The 8,962-nt window shown below is 33.7% G+C and overlaps 1 non-coding gene across 1 annotated transcript; it reads left to right on the top strand.

Annotated features, from left to right (window-relative positions):
- Window positions 1-8,094: 8,094 nt before the first annotated feature.
- Window positions 8,095-8,201, top strand: LOC131180415 (small nucleolar RNA R71). The gene has a single exon (XR_009149190.1). It is a non-coding gene; the product is annotated as a small nucleolar RNA R71 (small nucleolar RNA).
- The last annotated feature ends 761 nt before the right edge of the window (window positions 8,202-8,962 follow it).

Below are 8,962 nucleotides of genomic sequence, written 5' to 3'. Positions count from 1 at the left end.
TATGATTATAGGTTCATTTAAGGTAAACCTTATTACTGATTAGGTGGCCATGGCATACAATCCTAAGTATTAACCATGGCCTATGAGGTGCATAAAATGATTTAGAGAAATCATTTATGGTAAGAAAGAGTTTTGATGATATTAAGAGTTGATATCATATCTCATTGCCAATTAGTGATGAGCCTAGTAAGTCATACACATACACAAGTAATCACCTAATTAAATATGATTTAATTAATTAATAAAAGAGTTTAATTGATTAATTAAATAGGTTTGTTTTGCAATTAGATTGCAAAGTCCCTAGCATGACTTGAAACCAAATCTAGATTAATGGATGTATAGTATAAGTTAAATTTATATTTAAAGTGTTTAAATATGAATTTAATTATTGAGAAATTAATTAATAAAGATTAATTAATTGATTTATATTTGATATAAATTAATTAGAAGAAGAGAAATAATTATTTTGGGTTGAGAACTCGAAATTAAGACACAAGGGCATTTTGGTCATTTTATAGTGTGACATGTGGCACCATGAGATGGTGACACATGGTATTACACATAAGCTTGCCAAATGTTTTTAATCATGTAAGATGATTAAAATTAAGATTAAATATAGGTTTGACACTTGGCACAATGTGATTGGGTCAATTAAACCTAAAACCATTTGGAGGGTGACATATGGCAAGGGTTTAATGGGTTAATCTAGCTATATAAGTGTTGTTATGAATGTTAGTTGTATGCCCTAGAGCATATCATTTAGTATGTATCTTGTACATATTTTTATTAATAAAAGGCATTTCCACTTTTCCGTTTACATAATATATTTATGAGTAATAGAAAAGGTCCATTGATATTTTGTTAGAAATTCTATTCTTAAGTTGTTAAGATATGAGTGACAGTATTTCTAGTACAAAGTATCATAAATAGGTTCACAATCAAGGATACTTCATAATAATTCCATGACTTATCTAGAAAGACTGTATTCATGTTTGTTATCAAGTTATTTATATGAGATATAAATAAGATGGAATGGTGAGTCTCATGCCATATAGCAAACATGATAGGCACTTATAAATGATAAGTAGACCGAACTAGTGACACTTATGACAAGCACGTGGAGTTTACTCTTGTCAATGTTTTTTCATAAATCATATCAGTGCATATAATCTTTAGACCTGAGATAGCACGGTTATCTTATATATAGGTAGTTTGATTTTGATACTGCTTTCATATTTGTACTGTGTATGGGTATATGGGCATGTGTTGGCTCCTACTAGTTATATATGGAGGTAGGTATTGATCAAGATGGAATCTGTTCCTCTAAGTAAATAGAGATAAAATCCTATATTCATTTAATTTTTCTTGATGTTTCAAGTTCCTAGCCAGGACAGATAGATTTATTCAGAAAAGAGTTTCTGATGAGAAAATCTTTTTAATCAAGGACTGGAATTAAAAATGAACACAATGTTCATAGTAAATGGAGTTTGACATAAACCATGACTCCAGCTTGAGTTGGGATTTTGTAACAGAGAGATTCTAGTGTATGGTAACATATGATTATAGGTTCATTTAAGGTAAACCTTATTACTAATTGGGTGGCCATGGCAAGCTATGCTAGGTGTTAACCGTGGTCTATGAGGTGCATAAAATGATTTAGAGAAATCGTTTATGGTAAGAATGAGTTCTGATGATATCAAGAGTTGATATCATATCTCATTACCAATTAGTGATGAGCCTAGTAAGTCACACATATACACAAGTTATCACCTAATTAAATGTGATTTAATTAATTAATTAAAGATTTTAATTGATTAATTAAATAGGTTTGTTTTGCAATTAGATTGCAAAGTCCCTAGCATGACTTGAAACCAAATCTAGATTAATGGATGTATAGTATAAGTTAAATTTATATTTAAAGTGTTTAAATATGAATTTAATTATTGAGACATTAATTAATAAAGATTAATTAATTGATTTATATTTGATATAAATTAATTAGAAGAAGAGAAATAATTATTTTGGGTTGAGAACTCGAAATTAAGACACAAGGGCATTTTGGTCATTTTATAGTGTGACATGTGGCACCATGAGATGGTGACAAATGGCATTACACATAAGCTTGCCAAATGTCTTTTAATCATGTAAGATGATTAAAATTAAGATTAAATATAGGTTTGACACTTAGCACAATGTGACTGGGTCAATTAAACCTAGAACCAATCAGAGGGTGACATGTGGCAAGGGTTTAATATGTTGATTTAAAAATATGACAACCAGCAGCCACTCCTCCTTTTTCACGACATTTTGAGGCTCTCCATCTCTTCTTCTTCATCTCTCATCAATTCAAAGAGATTAGCCATCAATCTCTTGAATTAAAATACTAGAAATCGTTTCTAGTGTCATGTTTACATCTTTAATCTCTTAAAAGGCAGAACTTGATTTTCTCAATAATAGAAAAAGCTTTAGAAGCTGTTTAAGGGCTGCTATAGGTGTTCTTGGTGTGGACAAACTAGAGGGACAACATCTAGTGTCCTGAAGACAAATCTCAAAGGCGCAGACACGCTGTAGTGCATCAAGAGGTTAGTGTAATCGTTCTTGATTTAATCTAGGGTTCTAAAATTAATCTGATTAATTTTAAAATCTTAAATGGCAAATACAGATCCAAAAACATATTAAAAGAGTTTTAATATGTTGTTTATCATTGAAATCAAAAAGATAAAAATAAATCTTGCATGATGCATGTGACATTAGGTGAAAATTTTGAATTCAATGGCATAAATTTGTATTATTTCACCCTTCCATTCCCTTAATGAAGAGAAAAAATACAACCAGCAGCTGCTCCTCCTTTATGCCACCACTTTGAAGCTCTCCCTCTCTTCTTCTTCATCTCTCATCTATTCTAAGAGATTAGCAAACAAGCTCTTCAATTAAAAATACTAGAAATCGTTTATAGTGTTCTGTTTATATGTAACACCCCTATATTCGGTAGTGTGTACTACTATTCCGGTGACCAATGTTGTCCGGACAGCTAGAATGCCTAGAACTACACTTCGAGATGAGTGAGGAGACATAAAATAATGAAATATAAGAAAAGAAAATACAAGAAAAATAAAGGAAAAATAATAGTAAAGAAATGCAATCAAGTTAAGCGAGTCGAGAACCCTAACGATGGGTGACCGCACCGGGAAGTCACGGCGTGGACGGTTGACTAGCCCTGGACTGCGGGGAACCCTGAAAAATATTTTTATGACTTAAATAGACCCCTATTGAAGTATAAATATCATTAGAAATATTAAATAAAAATTAAATAATTAGTACAAAGAAAAGTGGGAAATCGAAAAACGGACAAAACCCGGTGTTACCGAAAAATCGGGAATACAACCCGAACAGGGGCATTGTGGTCATTTGACATCCCGAATTGTCTTTTGACCTAAATTTCCATTAAAAATACATGATATTACACTTGGAAAATATAATGAAAAATTAAATTAGGGGTACCTAATGTAAATAGCCAAAAGTGGAGTGAAATTTGGGTAATTAGCACTTAAATAATATTAAATCAATTTCTTATGTGAGTGGACCACTAAGGGATTATAATATGCATTAAGTGGGCAGATTACTCCACTAAAACTTTATCTTCAACCTTTGAAGACCACCATTTCCGTAAAGAAAGCCTTAGAAACCACCATTGTTGTCCCATTTGTGAGCTTCATGCATCCATGATCCAAGCTTCAAGTGGTTAGGGTTTCTTCACTAAAAGTAACCACCACACCTTGGGCAGCATTTAGGGAGTGAGAAAGGTAAGTTTTGATGAGTTTTTAAGAAGCTTCAAAATAGGTAAGTTTGTGTTTTTGAATGTTGCTTTGTTAAAGTTTGTAAGCATGTTATGGGTGTTTGATTTATGAAGAAATTTTTGAGTTTTGATGTTGAATGGGAATGTGTACTTTTGGTAGCCATGGAAGCACCTTGAAGGCAGTTTAATTGTGCTTGTAAATGGTGAATTAAATGATTGATTAAATGTATATTGTGTAGGAAATTATTTGGGTAATGTATACTTAGTATATGTAAATGTAAAATGAGATTTAAAGCTTGGAAAGTAATGGAATGTAAGTGTACCATTGTGGCAGTTTGCTAACTCTTGAGGATTGCTAGAATTCATGCTTAGTTTATGGAATAATGATGTTAAAATGTGTTGGTTGTTATGGCAGTTTGAGTGTATGTATGGTGGTGTGAAGTGGGACATGTAAATGAGCATGAATTGGTGATTGAATTATTGTAAATTAAATTGGACAATTTCTGCACTTGTTGGTGCACATTGAATGTAATTGTAAGCTGCCAAAATGACCTATAATATGTTGTAAATTATGTTTAGGTTGTGGTACAACCAGAATTAGTTTGAATGTTAAGTTTGGTGAGTGTTAAAAGTGATGTTTGATATGTATGCAAGAATTGCAATAAGGCAGTTTGAGTTTTGGGCCTAGAACTTTAATTGTGTAGCTCCAATTGGTATGAGACCAATTGGAGGTGAAACTAGGCACAAAATGTGCCAACTTTCATGAAGAAAGCTTACAAAAATTCTGCTTGCAAGGTAGCTTGAAAAATGACCAAATCCGGATTAAGTGCAAATAAGGCCTGAAAATTGACCATTTGGGCAGCAGTTAGTGTTTAGGCCATAACTCACTCAAAACAGGTCCAATTGACCTGAAATTTTAACCATGAATAGCTAAGACCCATATCTACAAGTCTTATGAAGACATAAAAGCCCAGAAATGACCATAAGCAAGTCAAATAGCTTGCACAAGTTCGGGTCCAAAAACTGGCCGAACCTAAAATGACCTAAAGTGACCTAAAATGACCAATTTTGGTGCAATTTGACTAGCAATAGTAAAATGATCATAACTTGGTCTACATAACTCAGAATGACCTGAAATTTTTCTCCGCGTTCCATAAGACATAGATCTACAAGTTTGTAGTTTAGACCAAAACCCGAAAACCAAGGGAACTAGGTCGTCCGGCTAGGTCAAACTAGTATCCCGGAATCCAGCAAATTGCAAGAAAATGCAGTATACACGGAAATGAACTTGGTAACGTGTACCAACCTTAAAATACTATCGAATGTGACATATTAATAACATTAAAACTAATTTACCTAGAATGCATCGAGGATCGACATATTAGGTTGACTAAGCAAATATTAGAATTCAGTGAATTACTTATCAAGCATTATCGTTAGAAACAGTTTAATTTAGTGCTGAAACACTTCAAATTGTGTTTCTCAGTTAGCAAAGACTGAAGAAAAGGGAAGGAAACACTGAGTCAAGACCAGGAGATAGTTATCAGACGTTTGTGCACAACAGCTATTTCTTTTGAATTTTTCAATTGAAATGAATTATGACTATTTGTACATTATTATTTTAAATTGTGGAAATGTGTTTGAATGAATATTTATTGCTTGGAAAGCATTGTAAATGGTTTGAAATTGTGAAAAATTGTTTAAATGATATTGATGAATACTGATTGATTGAAAAGCATTGGAAATGATTTGAAACCACAGCTATCATGTATATTGATTGTATTCCTCGCTAGCTTGTCTAGTGGGACAAATTGAATTCCCTCTCTGGCTAAAGTGTTGAGGTGTGTGCCTGTTGAGGACGAATTGGATGAGTACTCATATTTTTGCTAGCTAGCTATGTTATTCCTCATTAGTCATTGACTTTTGGGACGAATTGAATACCTCATTAGCCATCGGCTTTTGGAACGAATTGAACTTTGGAACGTGATTAAGCTGTGTGTGATTTATTGATATGTATTGTGAGATTGTGAAATGAATTTAAATTCTTATTGACATTCACTGTCTTTTGAATTTAACTATGTTTGGATTTCTGAGATTTATTGTGATATTGTGTTAAATTCCTTTTGACATTCATTGTCTTGAATTTAATTATGATTTTACGTATCCATCATTTATATGATTTATGAATTGTGATTTAAAGTTGTATTTGGTTAATGTTGTGCACCACTGAGACATTTTCTCAGCGATAGCTTTTTATTGCTGTCGCAGGTAGACAGACAGATAGGGCAGCAGACTAGGCTGCTAGTACATCCAGCGAGAGATTATCAGGTATAACGAGTATACCCCATTTTGCATTTTGTACTGTAATGTATAACCACTGTATGTATATATTGTTTTTGGTTTTGAGCAGTTGTAAATTAAAATTGTGCATTGAAGTTGTAAAGTAAATTATGAGATATTTTGACTTGTAAAATTTGTATTATATTTCTTTTATCTCAGTCTTTGAAAAATTACTATGGATTTGAGTTGAGAAGTATGTTGTGTTGAGAAACATGTTGGAGTTGAGATTTGGAAATATATATTGAAGTGCTTTTTACAGGTTTTCTGAAGAACTGTTTTATCCAAAATACAGATGGCACTCTGCCAAAATTTTTACAGAAATTCCAAATAATTCAAATGTGTTAGTTCTATCGCTTCAGTTCAAAAAGGTTTTTAACACCTGTAAATAGTGCTCACCACTGTAAAAGAAGTAAGAAAAGTTTTTAAAATCCCTTGTAGTGTATTTAATGGGTTATCAGTAGACGGAGTTGGTAATTCATTAGGTATACTACGGGATCATGTTATGCCTTACTGAGGGATAGGGTGTGACATTATATCTTTAATCTGTTAAAAGGCAGAACTTGATTTTCTAATTAATAGAAAAAGCTTTAGAAGCTGTTCAAGGGCTGCTATAGGTGTTCTTGTTCTGGACAAGCTAGAGGGACAATATCTGGTGTCCTGACGATGCATCTGAAAGGCGCAAATACACTACATTGCATCAAAAGGTTAGTGTATTTGTTCTTGATCTAATCTAGGGTTCTAAAATTAATCTGATTAATTTTAAAAACTTAAATGGTAAATACAGATCCAAAAACATATTAAAAGAGTTTTAATATGTTGTTTATCATTGAAGTCAAATAGATAAAAATAAATCTTGCATGATGCATGTGACCTTAGGTGAAAAATTTTGAATTCAATGGTATAAACTTGTGTTTTTCATGCTTCCGCTCCTTCAATTATAAGTGCTAGAAAAGGGATCACACTTGCATTGTGGCTGTCCATAATGTCCTACTGCATTAGCATGTTGTATTGATTCATCCTCTTGTAACGCAAGACACATGTCAGTAGCATGACCCAAACCCGAACAAATTCCACATACCTTAATAGTTTGCATGCTCCTTACAGCATATTAAAAGAGTTTTAATATGTTGTTTATCATTGAAATCAAATAGATAAAAATAAATCTTGCATGATGCATGTGACCTTAGGTGAAAAATTTTGAATTCAATGGTATAAACTTGTGTTTTTCATGCTTCCGCTCCTTCAATTATAAGTTCTAGAAAAGGGATCACACTTGCATTGTGGCTGTCCATAATGTCCTACTGCATTAGCATGTTGTATTGATTCATCCTCTTGTAACGCAAGACACATGTCAGTAGCATGACCCAAACCCGAACAAATTCCACATACCTTAATAGTTTGCATGTTCCTTACAGCCAACTGCCTCACCAAAGAAGTTAAACCAGAAATCTATTTCTCAAGGTTTGATGTACTTACCTCATTAACCTTCATCGGTGTGTGATCCAGTCTCATTCCAAACTACTGAGAATTTGCTGCCATGTTAGCAGTCAGCCTCCTCGCTTCTTCTGATGTCTTATCAACCAAAGCTCCTCGACTAGTAGCATCTATCATGCTGCAGTCCATTGGTAGTAGACCTTCATAGAAATACTGAATCAAGAGCTGCTCACTTATTTAATGATGGGGACAGCTTGCACACAGCTTCTTAAAACTGCCTCACCAAAGAAGTTAAACCAGAAATCTATTTCTCAAGGTTTGATGTACTTACCTCATTAACCTTCATCGGTGTGTGATCCAGTCTCATTCCAAACTACTGACAATTTGCTGCCATGTTAGCAGTCAGTCTCCTCGCTTCTTCTGATGTCTTATCAACCAAAGCTCCTCGACTAGTAGCATCTATCATACTGCAGTCCATTGGTAGAAGTCCTTCATAGAAATACTGAATCAAGAGCTGCTCACTTATTTAATGATGGGGACAGCTTGCACACAGCTTCTTAAAACTCTCCCAATACTCGTACAACCTCTCTCCATTGTACTGTCGAATGCCATAAATTTATTTTCTTATGTTGGTAGCACGGGAAGTAGGAAAATACTTCTCCATAAATATCTGCTTCATCCCATTCCATGAGTTGACGGATCCAGAAGGAAGGTAATACAACCAATCCTTAGCTATTCCTTCTAGTGAGAAAGGGAAAGCTCAAAGCTTGAATTGATCCTCTGAAACTCTTTGAGGTTTCACGCTGGAATACACAACATGAAATTCTTTTAAATGCTTATGTGGATCCTCACTTGCAAGACCATGAAACTTAGGCAACAAATGGATTAGTCCATATTTCAACTCAAAAGTAACATTTAAAGTAGGGTATTGAATACACAAAGGCTGTTGGTTTAGATCAGGAGCAATTCTTTTAAATGCTTTTGTGGATCCTCACTTGCAATACCATGAAACTTAGGCAACAAATGGATTAGTCAAGATTTCAACTCAAAAGCAACATTTAAAGTAGGGTATTGAATACACAAAGGCTGTTAGTTTAGATCAGGAGCAGCCAACTCTTTCAAGGTTCTAGCAGCCATGGTTTCATTTTCAGAATTCGAATCTGAATCCGAATCCGAAACTGAATTTAACTCCCTTGGAGATTAGACTCCTTCAGATGTACTCGGAATCTACTTAGCCTGCTTAGCCAATTTTTTCAACCGTTTAGCTATTTTTTCTACTTCTGGATCAAAGATCAACTCACCATATTGAGAAGTTATTGTTATATACAAAAAGAAATCTAACTACAAATAGAAAAATGCCTCAAAACCATAGAAAACGGTGGAATTTGGCCT

This window comes from Hevea brasiliensis, chromosome 5 (genome assembly GCF_030052815.1).
Source record: "Hevea brasiliensis isolate MT/VB/25A 57/8 chromosome 5, ASM3005281v1, whole genome shotgun sequence".
Classification (NCBI taxonomy): Eukaryota; Viridiplantae; Streptophyta; class Magnoliopsida; order Malpighiales; family Euphorbiaceae; genus Hevea; species Hevea brasiliensis.
This window is presented reverse-complemented; position numbering and strand designations above follow the sequence as displayed.